The following is a 25,098-nucleotide window of genomic DNA, read 5'->3' on the forward strand; positions in this document are numbered from 1 at the left end:
CGAGGTCACACAGCACAGCTGGGCTCCCAGGCCCTGGCTGGGCTCTGCCATTCCCCAAGGACAAGGGACCCCCAGGCCAGAGATGGCCCTGGATGGCTGAGCTGGGAGGACGGGGGAAGGCAGGGCAGTAGTGGGTGGGACCATGATAGGGCATTTGAAGGCCTCAATTTTTCTACCAACTGGTGACTAATGACAGATGAGCAGTGTCTGGCATGAGGGAGCCCAGGTAGGGCAGGGCCAGACTCCCCTGAGGTGGGATGGGTGAGGTAGGGGTGTTAGGACAGGGGACTTGTGGAAAATGTCAAGGCACAGGCATGACCTTTCAACGGGTGGCCCGTCTGGGGCTAGGATCTGGGTGGCCCAGGGGTGGGGAGCAGAGAGCCGAGTGCCTGATTGGGAAGGGCCCTCCCAATGTGTCCATTTTACAGATGGAAAAACTGATGCGGCCATCTTGTCTGCAGCTCTGCCCTCACAACGCCCCTTAGCTCTGGGACTGGGAGCACTTTAGTTCCCCTTGGTGGGGCTTCGGTTTCTGTTTCTGTGAAAGCAGGAATCACATCCCAGACCTCATGGGGCTGCCGTGATGATGAGTGGAGCTGTGGGGCCAAAGGGAGCCTTCTGAGGAGCTGTCTGCATGGGCCCCTCCCTGCCGAAATACCTCAGGGCCAAGGCGAGCTCTTCGCCTGGTATTCAAGGCCCTGCAGATCTGGCCCAACTCACCCTCCAATTGCATCGTCCACATCTGCACCGTCAGCCTCACCTGGCCCACCACTGGCCGCACACACCCCCCGAGGTTATCTGCCTCTGGGCCTTTGCTCGAGCTGCACCTTCTGCCTGGGATTTCCTCCCCTCTCTACCTCTCGAAGTTTCACCCAGACTCTGCGCCCTTCCCAAAGGCCACCTCCTCCCGGAGCCCATCCACAGCAGGACTTCCTCCCCCTCACACACAGGGCACCGTCACCGCCTGCCGTGAAGCAGGACCACGTGTGGGCATCCATCTCCCTCCACCCACCGGCTCACTAAATGTTTGTTGAGTGAGTAAGTGACCTCTGGGGGTGGGGGGAGAGACTTGTTCAAGCCCGGGCTAACCCCAGAGCCTTGATTGGCAGGATTCAGGGTGCCAGTTGCCCATATCAGGACCAGGAGCCAGGGTGTGTCCCTGGGGCCTTTCTCCATTCTTGTTGCGTCCCTCAGAAATGAGATGTTTGGGCCCAACTTACATCTCCTACAATCCCAGGAGTAGGAAGACCCCTTGCTGAGCTCAGGGAGGGCCAACAACTTTTCCCAGGCCACACAGCAAGGTACAGAAGAGTTGGAGTGGGGTCTCCAAACGCTATACAGAAGTAAATTCTGGCCCCATACCTCTGTTCCTAATTTTGAAAAGGTAGAAAGCTGCTTTTATTTAACTTGCAATGGGGTACTGCATTGTCCCAGGGAGCAGGTTGGGACATGAGGCATGCAGGATGGGACCAGCGGTGAGCTGGTGTGGCAGGGGCAGACCCGGGTCCCACGGCCCCAGGCTCCAAGCCTAGACCCTTCTTGCTGTGTGGCCTCAAGCCTTAGTCTCCTACGAAAAGAGACTCCAAACCTCCAGCCCACTGGGCTACGAGGAGGAGGTCCGAAGAGGAAGTGAAAGCCCTTCCCAAGAAGAAAGTTGGTTCTATTATTGTTGTCCCCACTAAGTGGTTTCAGTTGTGAACTCTCCAGACACCCCAGGGAGCGGAGAGTTGTAGGACTTTGGAGAGTGGAGTCCTGACCATTTCAGGCAGCAAGATTTGCTCTACTCATGGGAAAACCTACTTCAGACTGGACTCACAACCCATTAATCACTTACTTGGCATTTGGTCCTAACAAAGAGGTAACATCCTGACCTGATGAAACCACCCCCAAAGATTAGAAGTTGAGAAATTAGGATTGGAGAGAAAAACCACTAGATGAGGTGCTGAGACAGAGAGGGAAAGAGAGAGAGAGAGAGAGAAGGAGGAACCTGATACCCTGCGCCAACAGCCAGCTGCAGAGGAGCCTGGACCTTGGCAATGCCGGGGGCCCTTGGCCTTGGGTAAATAGTCCAGCTCACTCTGTCCAGCCGCACAGCGCACTCGTCAGCGCTCATGACAGTGACCCAGGGGCAGCCCGTGAGCTGCACCTTGAGCCCACAAGACACTTTCCACTCCCTTCTTGCTTCTTATGGTAGCAGTGTGGTTCAGCTACAAGGACACAGGCTTGGGAGCTAAGGAAATCCCTGGGTGCCTTCTCCAGCTCTGCCGGTTACTTTCCCGTGTGATGGGGGGTAAGTCGCGGCACGTCTCCAAGCCCCGGCTTCCTCATCTGTAAAACAGGGACAATCATAGTAGTGACCCATCATGGGCTTTCTGTGAGGATTAACACCACATGCCTGGTGGCGAATAAGCTGTCAAAAGGGGGTGGGGTTGATTATTTGATGATAAAAAGGCCCGATGTCCTGACACATGCTACAACATGGATGAATTTCAAAGCCATTACACTCGGGGAAAGAAACCAGTCACAGGAGACCACACATCTCTTTTCGTAGGAGACCACACATACATGACATGCCCAGAAGAGGCAAATTCATAGACACAGACAGTAGACTCATGGTTGTCAGGAGCTGAAGGGAGAGGGAGTCGAGGAGTCACTGCTAATGGGTCTGGGGTTTCTTTGGGGGAAGGGTGAAGAAATTGTTTTTAAATCAGATTTGGTGATGGTTGTACAAATCTGCGAATATACCAAAACCCACTGAACTGCATACGGAAATGGATGACTCTTCTTGGGTATGAATTATATCTCAATAGCATGGTTTTTAAAAATAGGGGTTGCTTTGGGACGCCTGGGTGGCTCAGTCGGTTAAGTGTCTGCCTTCGGCTCAGGTCATGATCCCGGGGTCCTGGGATCGAGTCCCACATCAGGTTCCTTCCTCAGCAGGGAGCCTGCTTCTCCCTCTGCTGCTCCCCTTGCTTGTGCTAACTCTCTCTCTGACAAATAAATAAATAAAATCTTTAAAAAAAAAAATAGGGGTTGCTTTAAAAACAAACAAAACATCAAGAAAAAGCTTTGAAATCCTTGGTAAAGAGTACCCCTATTCTCCAATCAAGAACCTAACAGAAACACTTGCATATGTGTGCCCAAGGGAAATGGACAGGGAGGGTATTTACGGTATTATTTGTTATGGCAAAAATTGGTCACAACCTAAATGCCCAGCAAGGGGGAATGGCAACAGAAAAAAGGAGGAGGTAGTCCTCTGCACACAGCCATGGTTAACCAACTCCAAGTCGTAATGTTGAGCAAAGAAAGGAAATGGCAGGATATTATGTGGGGATGACTTCCCCACATAACGTGAGACTGTTCACTTTCTATGAGAACAAATAAGGAAATATATGTAAAGTATGTCAATGTAAGTCCACAGAAGTGTTGAAAAAATCCCCTCCAAATTGCTGACAGTGGTGGGAGGTGTTTGGGGGCCATGCATGGGAGGGTGGGCAGCAGTGACTAAAAGGGGTTTCAGTATTCCTTGGAAGTTGAGAAAATTGTTAAGTGGGGGAAATGTTTTTACGCATTGCTGAGGTCCTTAAAGACCGATTTTTCAGAAGAAAAGAATAACCCATTTTACACTTAGAATCAAGCTTTTATAAAAATGGAACTACTCTAAAACAAAGAAGTTCTGGCCAGTTGGTAGAAAAAATATAGACAGAGATAAAAGAGAAAATAAGTGTGCCAAAAAAAAAAAAAGTCCGCAACTAACCCATAAAATACCTTTGACAATATTGGCACAAACATAACAAAATCAAACCCACAAACACAGCATACGAAGAGAGAGGAAACTCCCACATGAAATTCAGAATTTTGAGGACTGTACATAGATTTTCAGTTTATTCCACAGCCCTACGTATGTCTTACAATGCTTCTGGAGCACCGTCCCCCCAAACACACACATGCACACACTCCAAGAAAGTGCTTGAAAAACTTTTACTTAGTTGAAAAGAGGGTCAGAGAGGTGAAGGGACTTGCCCAAAGTCACACAGCTTGGGAGGGGCAGAATGGGTGCTCGGAAGTCCATACTCATAAGCAATATTGCTAGGATTTCATGCAAGGGGAGTTAAGCCTTGGGGTGAGTGCCTGCTAAAGCTCTTATCTGGGGCTGCTGGAAACCTGGGGGATGAAGCACCAGATTCTGCAGCATTCCCCAGCATCTCTGCCCCACCCCTACCCCCTTAGGCTGAGTCATGGGCTGTGTCTGCCTGACACACCCAGTTCAGTCAATAAGAATCAAACACTCTTTCGTGAAAATAAATGACCCTCTAGGGCAGTGGCTGAGCTTGTCTGACTAAATCGAACACTTGTTTGGCTGAACTGACCACTTGTTTCTCCCTCCTGTTTGGTGAGCCGCTTGAGTGACTCTCTGTCCCAACTGAATGCTTGGAGGGCTGAAGCAACACTCAGCGTGATCCAGTTAGTCTGAAGCCAGACCTTCCCATCCGAGGGGGGCCTGCAGTCACCATGTCTCCATGTCACGGAGGTGGGAAGTTGGACCTCATTCCTGAAAGGGCAGAACTTAGTGCCCAGAACGATAAACTCCAATACACACAGGTCTCTTCAAGTTCACGAACCCCTTTCTGTACAGTTTGTCCACTGGTTTGCTTCTGGGTAACTGCCCTTTTCTATTGGCTTAGTGGGCTGTCAATCAGTAGCCCTGCCCAACTGGAATAAAGGGCGGGCCTGAGACCCAAACTCAGCCAATCAGATCCTCTCCTGGGACTTTGACTCTTCTTTTGGGTAAATAGCGGTGAGCCCTCCCCATGTCTTTTCAAGTGAGTTTTTGGATGTTAAGCTGCCCTGAGTCTGTGCTTGTCCATGCAACCAAAGAGCTGAATGGGTGCACCTCCATTTCCTTCGTGTAATTCTCCCCACAACGCTATGGGGTTTAGGGGTTATTGTCCTCGTTTTACCGAGGACACAGGCTAAGCGAGCTTAAATAACTGGCCCTGGACCACACAGCAGGGACTTGAATCCGAATCAGAGTCATGACGGGAGCCACAGCTGCCTTTCTAAATCCCTAGTCGCGGGGGTAGGAGGGGAGCAGCTCCGTCATGCAGGTTCTACCCAATGTTCTCCAATTGACAGTTGATAGAATCAAGGCTTCACTCTCTTCCTCCAGCCTCAGTTTGCCCACTTGAGAAATGACAAGGTTGGATCAAATAATGAATTCCCGATGCTCCTAGAGTCTGTGCTTCCAACACGCTGTGACTGTAAGAGCCGAGTCATCAAGCCCCGGTCTTCTGATAAACAATTCCAAGGAAATAGAGCTGGTGGGGGAGGGAAACCCAGCGCTCACCCCACGGCAGCCCCCACAGAGGGCTTCCCGAAACTGCACCCGCCTGACTGACCCCCAGAGGAGCAATTTGCACTCTCCGCTTTTCTGGCCTAAGATAAAAATACCCCTGTCACATTGGATTAGCATCTCCCCTTTCGCAGAGAATCTTCTCACGGATGCAGCCCCGTTGCTTTGTCAATATTTTCAGCATATTCAGGTTTCTAAACAAGAACTGACAGGTTGGGGTCTTTTTTTTTTTTTTTTTTTTTTTTGAAGGCTCAAATGAGATTAACCCTGTCCTTTCCTGGCGGCGGTTGGCTGTTGGCTTATTGGGAGATGGAGAAGTGGGAAGAAGGAGGTGATTGATGCCCCATCTCAGGTCAGGACAAATCCTGCCTCAGGACCTACCTTGACCGCAGGCCACCACCCTCCCTGGGTGCTCAGGGCAGTATCCAGGCTTATCAGGGAGCCAGAGGCAGAGCCGAGCATCCAGCTGCACGAGCTTATGCAGGGATCTTCCCATTTCTGCACCTTTTTTCTCACCCAAAAAATGGACATAGTGGGAGCACCCACCTCCCAGACTCAGGAATAATGACTCAGTGCCTGGGAGAGCATGGGGCCCAGGAAAAGCTGTACAAATATTGCCTAATTTTATGACTCCTATTATTCCCAAGGGCTTGGAGGACCTCAATTCCATGTGCCCCCTTGGGCATGTGCAAGGGGATGCCGGTGTCATTAAGTGCAGCTGTGCCAGCTCTGCGTGGAGGAGAGTTAGGCACGTTATTGCCTTTTGTTGGTTGGCTTCCAGCCCCAGCTGGCTGCACAAGGACCCTACGTTGTCATTCTCTCCGGTGGTTCTCTGTCAGCCTGATGAATGGCTCTGTCCCCCAATTTCCAGATGAGAAAGGTGAGGGTCAGAGAGAGCAAGGGTTTTGCCTACAGTCCTGGGTGGGACTTTGGGAGCCAGGATGGGCCTTGGGGTCTGCAGAGTGGGTTCGCATTCCATCTGTGCCTTTCTTGCAGTTTTGGTCCTGTGTTTTGACACATTCTGCCAGCTGAATGCAAAGGGCACCTCTGCTCCCCACCCCCACTCGGCTGCCATAAGTAGCTCTGGGAAAAGTGTATCTTTCTAGACCAGCAGCTCCAAGAAAGCCACTGGAAAATCACATTCCTGGCATTCAGATAGGCCATCCATTGGGGTATCCTGAAAGGCAGAGGCCAGAAGGATGTTAGCCTTCATTAACCTTCCCTCCCAAGTTCACAGGGAGCCTGAGATGCCCTTCCCTGATGTGGTTATCTAGGCATGGTTTTGCATCTGAGTAGTAAGCTCAGAGGAAACTCAATAATGACGGGGTGAAGATTTGGCCAACGCATTAGATGCTGTGTTATCTTAGAGATTTCTTAACTTTTCTGTGTCCTAATTTCCTCATTAGCTAACTAGCTCTTAAGTGAGCTGGTGGCTTCACTGAGGTTTCTGAGTTATCACGGCTTGTGGGGAGAGACAGGTCATGCCCTCAGAAGCCAGCAGGGTCAGCCTTGCAATTTTATAGCTGGGGATGCTGAGGCCCAGAGAGGGCTCACATTGTCTAGAAACCCATAAAGAGTTAGAGACTGCAGACAGGTTTTTTTAGGGATTACTTTACTTACTAGATAATTTATTTATTGAACATTTATTGAGCACCTCCTGTGGGTGAGCCATGAATAAGACACAGCTCCTGCTGTCAAGGAATTGTCAGGTCAATGGAGGAAATAGGTCATAATTCACTCACCATATAAATAGTAGTTCTCATAAACTATGGGACAGAACTGGGTTGTGGTGGAGGAAGGCTTGGGGCCTGAGGGACCTCAAATGGGAGAGGGATTCTTTCTGTGTGGCAGATCAGGGTAGGCTTCACAGAGGAGGTGACACTTAATCTGGGTTTTGCAGTATGGGCAGGGGTTTGTCAGACAGATAAGGCAAAGAGAAACATTTCATGCAAAGGGACCTATCTGGGCATTCAGGGCCCAAGTCACAGAGGTGGGGGAGAGTGTGTAGAACCCATGGGAAGGGGGAGTCAACCAGCATGGCTGGACTCTGGGGGGATGTGGAAGGAATGTCAAGGCTGGAGAGCTTAGTAGGGGCCAGACCACAAAGGGCTTTGCCCACCAGGCTCAGGTCAAGCCATAGGGAGCCATGAAGGGGAGTGATGCAGTCAGGGCTGAGTTTTGGGAAGATCATGGTGTAATTTTTAAACATGGAAGTTTAGAGCTTGAATTTAGTGATTATCATGATCCCTGGGCCCAATTTTAAGGCTGAACAAATTGAGGCCAAAGGGGGAAATGATGCCATAGCTAGTCAGGGGCAGAAACATTTTCTCCCACCTGGTCTCTAGGTGGGCAGAGTCTGAGGCTGGGATGTATTTGCAGGTCTTGTGAGGTAAACTCTCCCCAAGAGGACTAGTTCCCATCCTTTTGTGACATCCCCCTCTCTGTTTCTCCCCTTCAGTCCTGCTCTGGAGTCTCTGAAAGCCATGACTGATAAGGGAGCCCTCTCCCTACAGGTTCATTTTCTGGTTGTGGGACCCTGACCATATCCCTTCCCCTTTGGAGCTTCAGTGTTCTCATCTGGTTAATGGGTGTGATAAATGAAATGGTGGGTGCTGACTATCAAGCATCCTGGGGTTTCCCCCAACCCTCACTAAGGCCCCAAGGAGGAGGAAGACCATCCATTATCAGGTTTCCTGTCCACTGGCAAAAAGGGTGAGGCAGAAGCTAGCTCTTGGTGAGATGATCAGATAATCCGCCTCACTCACCCAGATGTGGCTATGGGTGGCACAGAGCTAATCGAGACTCTCACTTTTCTCATTCTGGTCCCTGTGCTCCACTTAATGTGACTTAAGTTCTCAACAGCTGTGTAAGTGAAGGTGGTACAGACCATCCACTGAGGAACTCCTCACAATACGAAGGAGCAGCCCTGAAGAAGGACAGACACCCCTTTCGGGTCTCCACAGGGCCTTTGCCTGGTCGAGCCCAGCTGGTAGCAGTGATGTCAGGCCTTCTTGCTGGCAGACCAAAGCAGCAATTGCCCCAGGTCCTGACAGATGCACGGGAGGGGCAGGACTGAGTCACTGATCTAGCTGCTAAAGACCCTCGAGCATGACCTCACCCAGGCACAGCCTCCACAAGCACTCAAGTCTGGCACTTGGGAAGAGTCCCATGTCCTCGGCACTTGGCCAGTTTTAGCTGGGAGAAGCATCACCATGTTAGAGTCAGGATTATCTTAGAAGCTCAACTCTTCCCTCAGGTTCCTTGAGAAAGACCCAGAAATCCCTCAGGCAGCAAATGAAGGGACACTCACTTGGTCACCGAGCATGAATTGGGGCCCACTCTGGACCCAGTTCTGTGCTAGGCCTTGAGGGAGACAGAGAAATGAGGCAGGCACATTTTCTTTCTGTGGCTTTAACCGAACATCTGTGGTTTTCTCGTAATTGATATTAATGCGTGTTCACTGTTCAAAATTTATAAACTACAGAAGATCCAAAAGAACAAAGTAAAAGCCACTTCGGATATCATAAGGGCGCCTGGGTGACTCAGTCTGTTAAGGGTCAAACTCTTGATTTCAGCTTAGGTTGTGATCTCCTGGTCGTGAGATCGAGCCCCACGTCGGGTTCTGTGCTCAACTCGGAGTCTGTTTGAGATTCTCTCTCTCCCTCTCCCTCTGCCCCTCCCCTCCGCGTGTGCTCTCTCTCTCTCTCTCTCTCTCAAATAATAAATAAATAAATCTTTTAAAAAAATATCACCACCAGAGAGAACAACTGTTAGCATTTTGTTGTATTTCTTTCAGTGTTGCTAAATCATATTTAAGTTTATGTGTATTTGTAAATTTATGTACATATAAATAAATTTCCACTTATTATACGTAGTCACTAACAATAGAATCTCTTTCACTCATCCAGCAAATGTTTCCTGAGCACCTGCTCTGTGCCAAGCACGCGTGGCATGCACGCGGGATGCACAGGTGGACAGGACAGCTGTGTTTCCTGCTCTCTCAAAAGTTGCCTGTAAGGACTATCTTGTCGCCTGTTATTTTTCAGTGTGTGTCTAACAGTTTTCAAGTCACACGTGTATTTCTACAGTGCATGTATTTGTTGTCTAGAATGTGACCCAATAGACGAAGCCTAATTTATCTAACCCCTTTGGTGGCACATTTAGGTTGTTTCCCATTTTTCACTCTGTCGACAGCAGTCATCCCTGCAGCCATTGGTTATGGTAGGTTGGCTCATTCCACATCCATTTCAACCTCTTTCCAGATGCCTTCCTGTACTGCAGGGGCTGGAAGGGTGAAGACTGCATTTCTTAGACTCCCTTGCAGCTAAGGTCTGGAGACCAGTTAGGTTATGCCCGTTAAATGCCCACGTGTGAGACATGGAAGACAAACGTGAGGCACAGGTCGTCTTTTCTTCCTGCTTGGGCTGCTTCGGGCTGGTTGCAAAGTCGTTAGGATTTTCTGCAGCCATGGTCTCAGTGTCTAGTCACCAGCGTGTGGGTGTCCAGGGGATGGTGATGAGAACATCATCGCCGCCTGATCCCTACATTAAAGCTAATGTGACAAAATTCCTGAAGACAGCAGTCCCAAGCTTCGGGGTTGTGGTGGAGGCAGCAGCTTCTCGGGTGGGCAGGATGACGGGGACGTTCTGAGTCATTCCTGGAGGCCCAGCCCACTCTCTAGATCTTTCCATAATTTTGCAAGAACCCAACTTCCTGACTTAAATGTCTCTCCATTTAAAGCAGTAAATGTAAAAATAGTAAAAATTAATAAAGTGGTAAATGTAATTTCTGCTTCCCGCAACTGAATTCCAAGTGATATAAACTACATCTTTGAGCCTGTTGACAATTATGGCCTCGGAGTAAATTTCTAACCATGGAATCAAGGATTCAGCCTTTGTTTTTTTTGTTTAAATAGTTTTATTGGGATATGATTAACATGTCATAAAATTCATCCATTTAAAGATTTTAATAGCTTTTAATGTATTTTAATGTATTCAAAGTTGTTCATCCTCACCACAGTCTACTTTCAGGACATTTTCTTCACCCCAAAAAGAAATTCCATACCCATTCACTCCACACTGTTCCCCCAACGGACACAACCACTCATCTACTTTCTGTCTCTATGGATTTACCTATTCGGGAAATGTCATATAAATGGAATCATACAGTAGGTGGTCTTTTGTGACAGATTTCTTTCACCTGGCATCATGCTTTCAAGGCTCCTCCATGTGGTAGCATGCACCAGGACTTCATTTCTGCTCCATGCCAGACACTATTCCATTATAGGGATTCCCCACATTTTATTCACCCATTCATCGGTTGATAGACATCTGGGTTGTTCCTACTTTTAAGCTCTTGTGAATAATGCAGCTGTGTGCATTTGTGTACATGTTTTTGTGTGGTTGTAGGTTTTAATTTCTCTTGGATATATACCTAGAAGTGGAATCGCTGGATTATATGGTAACTCTATCTTAAACTTTTTGAGAGACTGCCAGACTGTTTTCCCAAAGTTGTTGCACCATTTTACATGCCCACGAGCAATGGCCAGATTTCCATTTTCTCCACATGCTTTCCAACATTTAATACTGTCTCTTTCTAAAAATTACAGCCATTCTAGTGGGTATGAAGTGGTATGTTATAGTTTTGACTTACATTTCCCTAAAAATGAATAATGCTAAACATCTTTTTATGTGCTTGTTGTATCTTCTTCGGTGAATGTCTATTCAGATCCTTAACCCATTTTTAAACTGAGTTGTTTGTCTTTTACTATGTGTATGAATTACGAGCATTCTTTATATACTCTGGATACAAATCCTTTATGTGATTTGCAAATATTTGCTCCCATTCTTGGGTGTCTTTTCACTCTCTTGATGATGCTGTTTGTAGCACAAAAGTTTTTAATTGTGATGAAATCTATCTATTTTTTTGTCTGCCATTTTTGCTCTTGGTGTCATATCTAAGAAGGCTTGCCTAACTCAAGGTCATGAAGATTTACTCCTATGTTTTCCTCTAAGAGTTTTATAGTTTTAGCTCTTACATTTAGATCTATGATCTATTTTTAGTTGATCTTTGTGTTGGTGTGTATCTATACATCCAGTTGTCCTGTCATCATTTGTTGAAAGACTTCTTTCCCCCATTGAATGGTCTTGGCATCCTTGTTGAAAATCATCTGACCATAAATGCAAGGGTTTGTTTCTGGATTCCCAATTCTATTCTCTTGATCTATCTTATCCTTAATGCCAGCACACACTGGCTTGATGACTAGTTTTGTATTTAGTTTTGAAATTGAGAAGTGTGAATCCTCCAACTTAGTTCTTCTTTTTCAAGATTGTTTTCACTATTTGGAGTCCCTTGCAATTCCATATGAATTTTAGGATCATTTTGTCAATATCTGCAAAAAAAAAAAAAGCCAACTGGAATTTTGATGGAGATTGCCTTGAATCTGTAGATCAATTTGGAGAGAATTGCCATCTTAACAAAATCAAGTCTTTTGATCCATAAACATGGAATGTCTCTCCATTTATTTAGATTTTTTACTTCTTTCAACAATGTTCTATAATTTTCAGTATACATCTTGCACATCTTTTGTTAAATTTACTCCTAAAAATTTTATTCTTTTTGATACTATTACACATTGAACTTTTTCTTAATTTCATTTCAGATTGTTCATTGTTATTGTATAAAAACAGAATTGATTTTTGTATGCTGAACTTGTATTCTACAACCTTGCTGAACTGGTTCATTAGTTCTAGTAACTTCCTACTTGGTTCCTTAGGATTTTCTGTATATAAGATGATGTCATCTACAAGTAGAGATAGTTTTACTTCTTTCCAATCTGGATGCCTTTTATTTTATTTTCTTAACTAATTGCTCTGATTTGAACCCCTATTACAACGTTGAATAAAAGTGGCAAGAGTAGACATCATTGGCTGTCTTGTTCCTGACCTTAGGGCGAAAACATCTAGCTTTTTGCCAGTGAGTGTGATGTCAGCTGTGGGTTGTTCATAGATGCCCTTTATCAGGTTCAGATCATCCATTTTTTGAAGGTTTTGTTTTGTTATATGAATCATGCCCCTTTGACATGCCACTCATTCTCTTTGGCCACTACATTTTCCACATCATTCCAATGATGACCTCAGTGATTACGAAGGTGTAGTCTCCAGAAATTACCAAAACTCTCCAAGTGATGACTAATCAGGAGAGAGAGAGAAAAAGAAAGAGAGAGAGAAAGAGAGAGAATCACCTCCCTTGATCAAGTTACAATACTTCTACTCACACAATTTAATGTAGAACTGGCTTTTTGGTGACTGTAATCATAATGTGGATTCCTTGATGAGCTTCAACTAAATTAGTGGTTCTAAACCCTGTCAATCCAAAGGTCCCCTCCCTTTAGTAACTTTATTGAGGTAAAGCATTGTTATGTGTCAATTTGGCTGAGCCACAGTACTCAGATATTTGGTCAAACATTATTCTAAGTGTTTCTGTGAGCATATTTTAAAGATGAGATTAACATTTAAATCAGTAGATTTTGAATAAAGCAAATTACCCTCATAATGTAGGTGGGCCTCATTTAATCAGTTAAAGGCCTTGATAGAAAATGACTGACTTTCTTGCCTCCCCCCCATCCCCCAGGAAAGGAGAATTCTACCAGCAGACTGCCTTTAGACTCAAACTGTGATATTGGCTCTTCCTTGGGTATCCAGCCTGCTGGTCTACCCTGCAGATTTTGGACTTCCCAGGGTCCATAATTGTGTAAGCCAAATACTTAAAAACAAGCAAAAACAAAACAAAAAAACCCCCACCACACTATATATAGATAGATATAGATAATGATATAGATATCTCTTTCTCTCTATGAATATATATATACACACATACACAGAAAGTGCACATAAGTGTACAGCTTGATGGATTTTTCACAAAATGAACACAGCAGATTGAGAAAGAGGATGTGACCATCACCCAGAAGTTCCCTTGTGCTTTCATCCAATCTTGAACCACTCAAATGTAACCCTGCTGTCCTTTCTAATAGATAGATTAGTTGTGCTGGTTTTAGAACATTATATAAATGGCATCATTCAGTACATACTCTTTTGTGCCTGGCTTCTTCCACACACCTATACATTCACCTGAGATTCATCTGCATTGCCGTGTGTAGTGGTAAATCATCCATTCTTCTCACGGTGGAGTATTCTGTTGTCCGGCTCACCTCAGTTTAGGTATCCATTCAGCTTTGATGGATATTCCATCGTTAGCTTGGGATTCTTACAAATGGTGTTGCTGCCAACATTCTTGCATGTGTCTTTTGGTGAACGTGTTATAACATTTTAGTTGGGTAGAAACCCCAAAGTGGAATTGCTGAAGTTCCCTTTTTATAGCAGTTTTATGCTTCCTTTCATTTTAATTTTCTGAAATGAAATTCATGGACAATAATCTCCTAACACACTTATGTGTCAACACTATGCCCAGTCTATAATATAAAGGTGGTATAAAAGGGAAGTAATTTATACTAAAATCATGTGTATTGCAGTGTGTTCTTGGACACAACTACCCAGCAAGACATAATAACCCGTATCTACTCATAATGAATAACTTTGGATTCCAGAGACGTAGGCAGACCAGACAGCATTACACACAAGCAGTGCAGGAAAATGACAGGGCAGGAGGCACAGGTGGAAATTAAACTAAAAACTGTTGTAGGACAAGAAGCAACAGCCCTGACTTATTTGTGTGTGATAAGAGAGAGAGAGAGAAATAAACTTAATTGAAGTAAGAACATGCCAAGACACACTGCAGCCTGTCAAATGGAGAGATAAGGAAGGTGAGCCTCAGAGTGCAGTGACAAGTAATTCCCATTTTATGACACAGGACAGGGTAGTGGTGGGGTCCCACAGAAAACAGATCTTCCTTAGAAACCCATTTCTTGGGGTGTCTGGGTGGCTCAGTGGGTTAAGTGTCTGCCTTTGGCTCAGGTCATGATCCCAGGGTCCTGGGATGGAGCCCCACTTCGGGCTCCCTGCTCAGCTGGGAGTCTCCTTTCTCCCTCTCCTTCTGACCCTCCCCCCCTGCTCATGCTCTCTCTCTCTCTCTCACTCTCAAATAAATAAATAAAATCTTAAAAAAAAAGAAAGAGGGGCGCCTGGGTGGCTCAGATGGTTAAGCTTCTGCCTTCGGCTCAGGTCATGATCTCAGGGTTATCTGCTTCGTGGGGAGCCTGTTTCTCCCTCTCCCTCTGCCTGCCCCTCTCTCTCTCTCTCTGTCAAATAAATAAAATCTTTGGAAGAAAGAAAGAAAAAGAAAAGAAAGGGAGGAAGGAAGGAAGGAAGGTAGGAAGGAAGGAAGGAAGGAGCCCATTCTTCAACAGGGGTGCATTCTGTCTTCAGATCTTTAAAAAAAATGCACTTTGCGATCACATCCCTCATTAGGCAGAGGCGATGAATGCATGGATCACAAAAGGAAGCTTTCCATCCGACAATGTGGAGAAACCTCAGGGTGCATCTGAGTAAGATTGAAAAACAATACGTTTTTTATCTCAACGTTTAATTTTCATAACATAGATTCAAAACAACTATCCTTAAAAAAAATTCCGTGAGATTTTCTCTAACTTACTAATATTTGGCTCTAAGCCCATAAAAAAGGAGTTACACATCCCTATTAAATATTTACAGTTGGCCTCACTGTTTTTGCGGTTACTGCATTCATGCTCTGGAAACCCTTTCCTCGAAATATGTAGCTGGTGATGGTCTCATGCATTGACTACACAGACTGTAGGAAGGAACAGATTCAATAATTGAGTTACTGTCCTTATTCTATGTACTTCCCTGTCTGTAACAACCTTCTCCTAAGTTACTGAGCTTTCCACATCACTTCATGTATGAACCCTCCAGTACTGGGATACACGAAAGCCTGACCTATTTTTATTTGTTGTGTTTTCATCCTATAGACATCTGTAAGGTGGGAAGGATGTAGGGCAATTTCCAACAGTGTGAGGCTCCTCTGTGTGATGTGGGATGGACCTTACCCCCTAAATGTCATTAGAGCCCCCCAATTGTAGAAATAGCCAAAAATGACCCCATGAAGTCAAATGTCCCCTGAGAACTACTGATTTAGACCTGCTTCGCCACCATTCTGACCTCTTCATTCCAGACTCTATTGTTGGGGTTGGGTCCAAGTCCAGGGGTAGACATTCACTTGCATTATATTTTGTGTTCTTTTTTTTTTTTTTAAGATTTTATTTATTTATTTGAGAGAGAGAGGGAGAAGCAGACTCCCCTGCTGAGCAGGGAGCCCAACATGGGGCTCAATTCCAGGACCTGGGATCATAACCTGAGCTTAACAGACTGAGCCACCCAGGCGCCCCTATATTTTGTGTTTTTATAATCAGCCTATTGGTCTTGTAGGTCAAAGTCCTTGGACATCCTGGTTCCAACATCCACTGTCTTATTGCCTGCCCCAATCACACTGTAACGGGCCATCTTCCCATCTTACCGTGACTGATGGACATGTTGAACAAATGGGGTCAGGGATCAAATCCAGTGCCATTTCACCCTAGACCCTTCCTCGGATCAGTAGTGAGCTTATATTTGGCATCTCCTGGCTTCCGGTTATTTTTCAACCTCATAGAATGCAGCCCACACTTCACCCACTTGTTGTTAGAGTGCTTAAATATTAGACCCCCATGGGGTGGAAAGAGCACATTTCAGAACAGAGAAGTGACTTGCCCGAGGTCACTTGGCAAATAAGAGTAAAAACCAGGGTCCAGTGGGCTGTCCCAGGGCTGACCCACTTCGGGCCCTGGGGGATTTAAATTCCTCTGATGTTACTCAGCCGCCCAGAGTGGATCATGCCCTGTTCTGATCTGGCAAAAAAGGGGTGGAATCCAGGGGCCTATCCCAGCCAAGCACCTAGTATCTACAAGCTTATTTCAACATCTGGCAGAAACCCCTCTGGAGAATGGGCGGGGAGCCAGTGCTCTGTGGAGAGGGTGGGGTGAGCAGCCCCTCAGATTAGAGACACCAGCCGCTGCTGCTCAGGCATCTGGGACAGAATGGTGGACAGAGCCCCCAAACGGGTGACTCGTGCTCTAGGCCCAGGCACATCCCTCCTCCCTTGCTCACCTCCCAGAAGTACTGGAAGGAGCCAATAAAGAGAACTAGACTGTTTAGGTCTTCTAGAACATTCCAAAGACATTAGTTTTTAGTCTAGGTGAGGTGGGGGCCATTGAAGGAGTTTGAGCAGAGGAGACAAGCCCTCCGATTCAGGTTCTAATAGGATGTTAACCGGATGCCGTGTGGGGACTGGATCGTACTGGGCAGATGTTTGAAGCCGAAGGTTGAGTGAGGGGTTACTGCGATCATCCAGACAAGAGATGGTGGCGGCAGTGGGGGAGGTGGTGGTGGGGCCGGCAGGACCTGCTAACAGATTGCGTGTGATCGTGAGAGACAGACATTGAAGATGATTCCAAGGAAGGAGGGAGTTGCCAATGTCTGGGAGAGATGGCTGGTTTGGTGGGCGAGAACTGGAACTCAGTCTGGGACATGTGAGGTTCGAGTCACCTCAAACAGCCAAGTGGGAATGTTGATCATCATTAAATAAATAAGCCCTGTTGCCTTTTGCCAAGGAGCACATTACTTCAACAACATGGACTTGACTTTCTTGATGGCAGCTTGGCCAAAAATCAGTGTGTACGTCCAGAGCACCCGCCCCTCCCCCACTGTGTGTTCTCTCTCTGGCTCCGTAGGACACTTGCCTCATCGCCCACCTGCCTCCCCTTGTACTTCACTTTCAGTCCTGCCAGATGGTGGCTGCTTTCTCCCTGAGACGCTCTGGCTAGACCTGGAAACACCAACGTGAGCACTATGCCGGAGGCGGTCAATATTGGAACTCAGGTCACCCCAAACATGGCCTCCAGAGTGTGTAAACATCCACTCCATTGTTTTTGTGTGATAGGGAAGGCCACGGTTTATTTAAGTGGATTATTATACACACGGAAGGGCTCCTGAACCAGTCCCTGCCACTTAAAGGTGAGGAACTGTTAGTGAGTTTCTCAGTCCACGAGCCTGTCTCCTCATCTGTAAAATGGGCATCAGGTCCTTGCCTGAGCCAGAGGGAAAGGATAATCAGAGTGAGTTTCAGAGCCATGTCTTCCTGCCGGTGGTTCAGAGTTTGACGTGCTAGATCCAACCATCGGTTGTGCTAGAAACAACCCCTTGAGACCGGATGGTTCTGCCCTCCAGGAAACCAAGGGCCTCCAAATGGACAGCGTCTCTTCTGTGTCACATAGCAACGCAGGTCTGCGCTGAAGCTGGAACCCAGGCCCTCCTGACCCCAGTGTCGGGCCCTGCGCTCACCCCCGATCTACCTCCATCAGCCATCTGATCTATGATGACTCTCATATGATGTGTGATGACTACCCCCAGGCCAGCCATCATGCTCTGGGGGTCTCTGGACATACAGCAGTCCATCTTCTCAGTCAAAGAAAAATGCCTTCTACCCACTCCATGCTCTACCGTGCCCCGAGAGTCTCCTTCTCTCCTCCTTCCTCACTCCCTGGACACACTCTGCCCATCTGCTTGGTATTACTCAGGCCTCCAAGGACTAGACTTTCGGAGAAGGATCTGGACATCTGGTGTCCCACAGGTCCACGGAGCTGAGTACAGACTTATTACAGAGCATTGACTGTGTGCCGTGCACTGCTACCCGCCAATAACCACTTAGCCTATCCTCCTAGCAACCCCAGGAGGTAAACAGATACCATTCCTGGTTCCATTTCACAGATGAGTAAACTGAGGCCCAGAAAAGTTAAAGGACAGAGCTGGGATTCAAAAACAGCAGTCATTAGGCTCTTAATCACCACGCCATGCTATCCGAAGTTTTCACCCTGATCAAGGTCTATGGTCCCTGCTAGACGCAGCCCCTCTTCCCTAACTCCTGCTCATCCCTGCTCATCTCCTACTCATCCAGGAGAGCCAGACCTCTGAGGGCGGTCTCCAGGGAAGATACGCCCAGGCTGAAAAATCAGGGAAGGCCAAAGTGGGGCCAGATCAGAGTCGGGGCCGGAGACTGGGACCAGGTCACGGTCACCCTCTAGTCTCTCGCACTCCCAGCTGAGGCCAGGCCGGGCCAGGGGCTAGGCCAAGCCCTGCAGGCCTTCCCCCAGGGGAGGTCAGGCGCTGCAAAACAAGCCTCCTCCCTCTGCCAGCTCAGCCTGCCCGGCCCTGCCAGAGGCCGCAGCAGCACAGCTGCCCGCCCCAGAGCTGAGGCTGGGCTTGTCGGGGTGAGGGCCCCCCAGCCTGCCCCCAAGCTCCAGCCCTATCCCCTGAGAAGACACCCCTCTTCTGTCCCTGAACAGATGTTTTGGCCCTTTCTTTCCTCCCCGGAGCAATACAACAGGGAGAGGAACCTCAGAATGCCTGCAGGGACTTTTGAGCTGTTCACTTCACAACTGGGGAAACTGAGGCAGTGAGCAGGGAAGCGATTTACCCAAGGTCAGTGCGCTAGTGAGATGGCAGGCCGAACCCAGATGGCGTGATGTTGCAGGGGCTCAGGAGAAGGCGGGACAGGCTGGGAGGGTGCAGGGTGTGCGGGGGGGCGGGGGGGGTGTCAGCCGCTCTCCCAGCCCCTGCCGATTGCTCCTATGAGCCCAGAGCCCACCCTTTCTTGCTAAAGAGAGGGCTAAGGCAGGGCCTCTCAAGACTGAAACCATTTCCTTGGAAAAAGAAAACAAACAATGAAATGAAACCAAAAACCAGACAAACCCACGATAAGCTGTATCCACCCCGCACCCGACTATGAGCTCTAAGCTTATATGGGAAATCTGGAGATGGCTTGGTGTCCTCATCCATGCACCAAACATTTGACCACCTACTGTATTCCAGGCCCTGTGCTGGGTGTTTAGGATTCAGTTACAAATACACCAGTCCCAGTTCTCCTGGAGACAGATAAGTCAAGAGGCAAACCAAAAGACAACTGACAGAATGGGAGAAGATATTTGCAAATGACATATCAGATAAAGGGCTAGTATCCAAAATCTATAAAGAACTCATCAAACTCAACACCCAAAGAACAAAGAATCCAATCAAGAAATGGGCAGAAGACATGAACAGACATTTTTCCAAAGAAGACATCCAAATGGCCAACAGACACATGAAAAAGTGTTCAATATCGCTCGGCATCAGGGAAATCCAAATCAAAACCTCAATGAGATACCACCTCACACCAGTCAGAATGGCTAAAATTAACAAGTCAGGAAATGACAGATGTTGGCGGGGATGCGGAGAAAGGGGAACCCTCCTACACTGTTGGTGGGAATGCAAGCTGGTGCAGCCACTCTGGAAAACAGTACGGAGGTTCCTCAAAAAGTTGAAAATAGAGCTACCATATGATCCAGCAATTGCACTACTGGGTATTTACCCCAAAGATACAAAAGTAGGGACCCGAAAGGCTACGTGCACCCCGATGTTTATAGCAGCAATGTCCACAATAGCCAAACTGTGGAAAGAGCCAAGATGTCCATCAACAGATGAATGGATAAAGAAGATGTGGTATATATATACAATGGAATATTATGCAGCCATCAAAAGGAATGAGATCTTGCCATTTGCAACGACGTGGATGGAACTGGAGGGTCTTATGCTGAGCGAAATAAGTCAAACAGAGAAAGACATGTATCATTTGACCTCACTGATATGAGGAATTCTTAATCTCAGGAAACAAACTGAGGGTTGCTGGAGTGGGGGGTGGGGTGGGAGGGATGGGGTGACTGGGTGATGGACACTGGGGAGGGTATGTGTTCTGGTAAGCGCTGTGAATTGTGCAAGACTGTTGAATCTCAGATCTGTACCTCTGAAACAAATAATGCAATATATGTTAAGAAAGAAAAAAAGAAGAAGAAGAATGTAGCAGGAGGGGAAGAATGAAGGGGGGGAAATCGGAGGGGGAGAAGAACCATGAGAGACAATGGACTCTGAAAAACAAACTGAGGGTTCTAGAGGGGAGGGGGTTGGGAGGATGGGTTAGCCTGGTGATGGGTATTGAGGAGGGCACGTTCTGCATGGAGCACTGGGTGTTATGCACAAACAATGAATCATGGAACACTATATCTAAAACTAATGATGTAATGTATGGGGATTAACATAACAATAAAAAAATTAAAAAAAAAAAAAGAGGCAGTTACAGAAATGTGCAAATATGGCCGGCTCTGTGTTGGGCCCAGAGGCCCAGAGGAGATGTGGGTGCCCAGAAAAGGTGCTAAACCCAACCTGGGAAGGGACATGACCGGGGAAAGCTTCCAGGAGGAGGTGATGCCAGAGCTGTGCTTTGAAGGGTGTGTAGGAGTCAGCCAGGCAGGCCAAAGAGAACAGCAGGGACCAAGCCCTGAGAAAACAGGAGAGTGCAGTTTCTGTAGGGAGCTGCTAGGAGGCCAGTCATTGCGAAGAAAGGGTGGGGAAAGATGAGGCAACTGCCAACGTAATAAAATCTTCCACTGGCCACCTCAGCCCTGATGCTCATGTTTCTGAGTTCCCCCACCATCTGGTCTCACCCAGACTAGGGTCAGGAGATGCTGCGGGGGTGCTGGGGACTGGGCCAAGGACACTCAGCAAAGATGGGGAAGCTGAAGGCCAGGCAATTTCTCTGGAAATTCCTAGAACAGACCCTTGACCTCCAGGCACATGCATAGTTTAAGAGCAGGGTGGCCGCTTTTCTGAACGTGGATTTCCCATTTGGGGCTTCAACAGGCGGTAGGATGTTTAGAGTTAGACGATGCTAGTGACAGTGATGAACACTTATCCTTCACGGAGCCCACCCCCCTTCCCCACCCCGGGCACCAGGCCTGGAGCAGGCTACCTCCTAAATACCGGTTCTGATTTTTGCCACACCGTGTTACAGAGGCGGCCAGAGAGGTCCACGAAGTTGCCCAGGGCTGCACAGCGGCTCAGAAGCAGAGTGGGGGTTGGACCTAGGTGTGTCTGAGCGAGAGGGACAGTCTAGGGGCAGCCTCCGAAGCAGACCCTGAGACAGGATTTGTGTATATGTGGTTGATTAGGGGGTGTCTCCAGGAGCACCAGAAGCCAAAGTGGGGAGTGGGACAGGGCACGGCAGGCCGAGTGGAGGTGTGTGCCAGGTAAGTGCCCCTGCTGGCTCATGGTGCAAAGAGCTGGGGTCTCTATTATCACCTACAGGCAGGCCTTGGTGGGGGCTGCCCCCCACTGGAGTGGGCAGGAGACATCAGGTCGCAGGTACTTCTAGCTCCCCCTGGGCACAGGCAAAGGGGCTTCAGGTGGCCTGAGGCAGCCACAACAGAGACGGGCGGGGGCCGGCTGCTGGCATGTGGACAATAGGAAAGAGATCCAAGGGCCGGGGCAGAGCACGGCCCAAGGCCCAAGAGCTTCTGCTCCCCGTGCTGCGGGGAACCGAGCAACCACCCCTGTCCCCCGGGCAGTACCTGTGGCTGCCTTGTCGTCTGCAAAATGCTTCTGCGTTGTCCCACCTCCACGTGTGAGCAGCACAACCTTAGCCAGCAAGACCCGAGACCCACACACCCCAGGGACAGGGAGGTCACTGCAACGGCCCTGCGTGGTGCCTGCCTTCCTGGAGCTTTGAACCTGGCTGGGGACACAGGTGCCAGATTGCCAGGGGGTCGCTGCCAAGAGATGTGGGCTCTGAAGGGAAAGGATGTGATTCCCTGAGAACAAAGAAACTTGACCTAAACCAAGGGTATCAGGGAGGGCTTCCCTGAGGAGGTGACATCTGAGTTGAGACCTGGAGGAGGGAGAGGCACAACACAGGCAGTGGGAGCTGCTGCCCGACGCTTCCCTAACCGGGGCCTCTCCGCCCGGGATCTCCTGGGTGAGGCGGGTCCTCTTCAGGACGCCTGAACAAGCAGATCCTCTGGGCTGAGCCTCAGTTTCTTCATGTGTACAATGGTGCGCGAATGAGGCTGGGACTTCCAGCTGACCGTTGCCTCAAAACATCCACCAAGAAGGGGAAACAGCAGGTTTCTCAGGCCTCTCCGTGATCTCTGTCCCTGTGATCTGGAGCTGCCTCCTTGCGTCCTCCATGGTCAGATAGTTAGTGACCTCTGGGCTTATCAGCTGCCTTGCGATTGCCCCCACATACAATGCCACATATGGTTGCAGAACAGCTGCCTAGTTCCCCAGAAGACTGCCCGTTCAGACTCCCATGGCCCAGACGGCTGCTCTGGCCTGCCTGGGAAATGCCAGCCCCCAGGGGAACCCGACCTGCGGTCAGTGTTTGGAAGGCTTCCAGAAACAGCTCCATTTCTGAAAAAAGACTGTCTTTGGTGGTGGCAAACCTGGCTCCTGGGCTCGGAGCTGACTGCGTCGTGTCTGTTCTTGGGCAATCTCTGACGGTACAGTGATCACAGCTTATCCTTTTGGGGCCTTTGAGCCTTCAGTGGGTGTTCCTTAACTTGACAAATACGTACTGAGTTTCTACTATGTGCTGGCTACTGTTCTAGACACTAGAGAGACAGTAGTAAACAAACAAAAAAAGCGAAAAAACCACAAAAACAAAATTCCTGCCCTTGTAGAGTTTACATTCTACTAAGGATGTTTACAAAGGACAAATAGACAAACGTGCTGCAATGCTGGTGGTGACAAGAGCTTTGCAGAAAAATAGAGAAGGATAGAAGCTAGTATACAAGACAGGGAGGTGGAGAAAGTATTATTCTCTGAAGAAGTGATGTTTGAATAAAGACCTGAAGGAAATAAGAGAGGGAATGACATGGATATCTGGAGAAAATATATGCCAAACAGAAGAAAAGCAAGTGCAAAGGTCCTGAGGCGAATGTGCTTAATGTGTGGGGAATGGCAAAAGGCCAGTGTGGCTGGAGTCCAGTGATAGAGAGGGAGCGTGTGTTGAACATGGGGGTTGCATTCAGGAGTGCATTTTGCCAGTGTGTGTGTGCACGCATGCATGTGTGTATGTGTGTGTGTGTGTGTGTGTGTGAGAGAGAGAGAGAGAGAGAGAGAGAGAGCGAGAGCGAGACAGAGACAGAGAGAGAGGAGAGAGAGAGAAACCTAGAGACTGTCTCCTTTCTTTCTTTTACCTCCCCTGCCCCATCTTGGCATCATCAAGATTAAGAGGGGAAAAACACAGATGATTAAATGATTTAAATGTGCAAGTAAAATAACACCTCAGTGAGCACATTATGCAAATCTATGCAATTAACATCACAAATGAGGTGAAGCCACCAAGGCCAAGGAACTAATTTCTCTGGGGGCTCTGGCTCCATTCTTGCCCCTCCCTGCCTGCCAGAAACTTCTCTGGGAGAGGGGAAGAGAAGCGAGGGCCTGCCCTGGGCCTGGGCGTGTGCACGGTGGGACTTTACCTGCTTACTTCCTCCAGGCACCCAGCATCTGTCAGAAGCAGTGACAGTTAATGCCCTATTTCTCAGAGGAGGAAATTGAGTCATAGAGCAAAGGAGATTAGGCCCCAGGCCTCCTGGGGGTAAACTTAACAGTTTTTTGCTGAAAATTTTCCAATTTGTCCCTCAGGAGGTTTGAGCTTCAAGGAGGGGCTGCAGATCCTCCAGGCCTTTAAGGAAGGCAAACTTTCTGGAAAGGGCCAAGAGATTCATGTCCTAGGCTTTGTGGACGACGCTGGATTGTGCCCTTGTGGTGTAAGCGGGCACGATCGGGTGTGGCTGTGTTACAATAAAGCCCGCTTACAAAACAGGCAGTGGTCAACGTGAAGGCTGCCCTGTGCTGATCGCTCTAAGGCATCTGGGTCAATCGGAGCTCCCCCTGCAGCAGAGCAGGGGGCCTCTAGAGGCTGTGTCACCCTGAGCCAGTCCCTGGTCCCTCTGAATCTGCTTCTTCACCTGAGCAATGAGGGGACGTTCTGGGGGAGGTTCGGTAACGAGAGGGGGGTGAGAGTGGTCACGGTGGGCAGCCCTCTGCAAGGCACACTGTTCTAGCTCTATCCCTGCGTCACAAACCACTCAATGCTCCATGGCGCAAAATGACCATTTCGTGATGCTCCTAGATTCTGTGGGTCAGGAATTCAGACCTAGCTCCATTAGGGACAGTTTGTCCTGATCCGTGATGTCAGCTGGGAACACCTGAATGGTGAGTCAATGGCTGGAATCTGGAATTATCCAGAAGCATCCTCACTTGCAGATCTGGCAATCAAGGCTGGCTGTCAGCGGTGGCGGGGTCGGGGGGCGCTCAGTGAGACTCTGGCCAGAACACCTACATGTGGCCCTTCCCAGTGGTCTCTCTGTGTGGACTAGCTGGGGTTTCCTTACAGCATTGTGGCTGGGTTCCAAGAGAGCAAAGTGGAGGTTCATTTTTATAACTTTGTTTTGGAAGCCACAGAGCGTCCCTTTGGCCATGCTCTGTTGGTCAAAACAGTCACACAGGGGAGAGAATATAGACAACCCCCCACCCCCCCACTCCAGGAAGGAGAGTCAGGGTGACATCCCCATGGGCGATGTCATGGTCATCTTTGGGAAACACAGTCTGCCCCGTACACGTGGTATGAGAGCCCCTGAGAGGCCTCTGGACCCAGAATCCCCTTTGCTGGTTCCAGGTAGCCGCCGTGCTGTCACCGGGAGCCCATTCTGCTCAGACCCCTCACTCGGACACAGCTAAGACCTCTCCGGTCAAACTCAGCCCATGCTCAATCCTGGATCTCCTTCTAGAGCTGATCCTGGGGCCCTTCCTGCAGAGGGAAAAGTGGTTAAGCTTTTTTCTTACAAACAATGAAGGAAACAAAAGCAA

At 48.3% G+C, this 25,098-nt stretch overlaps 1 long non-coding RNA gene across 1 annotated transcript in view; it reads right to left on the minus strand.

Moving 5' to 3' along the window:
- The window catches only part of LOC144379288 (uncharacterized), a 1,054,371-nt gene that overhangs the window by 2,330 nt on the left and 1,026,943 nt on the right, over positions 1–25,098 (minus strand). The window lies entirely within an intron of this gene.

The sequence above is a fragment of the Halichoerus grypus genome, chromosome 10 (assembly GCF_964656455.1).
Source record: "Halichoerus grypus chromosome 10, mHalGry1.hap1.1, whole genome shotgun sequence".
Classification (NCBI taxonomy): domain Eukaryota; kingdom Metazoa; phylum Chordata; class Mammalia; order Carnivora; family Phocidae; genus Halichoerus; species Halichoerus grypus.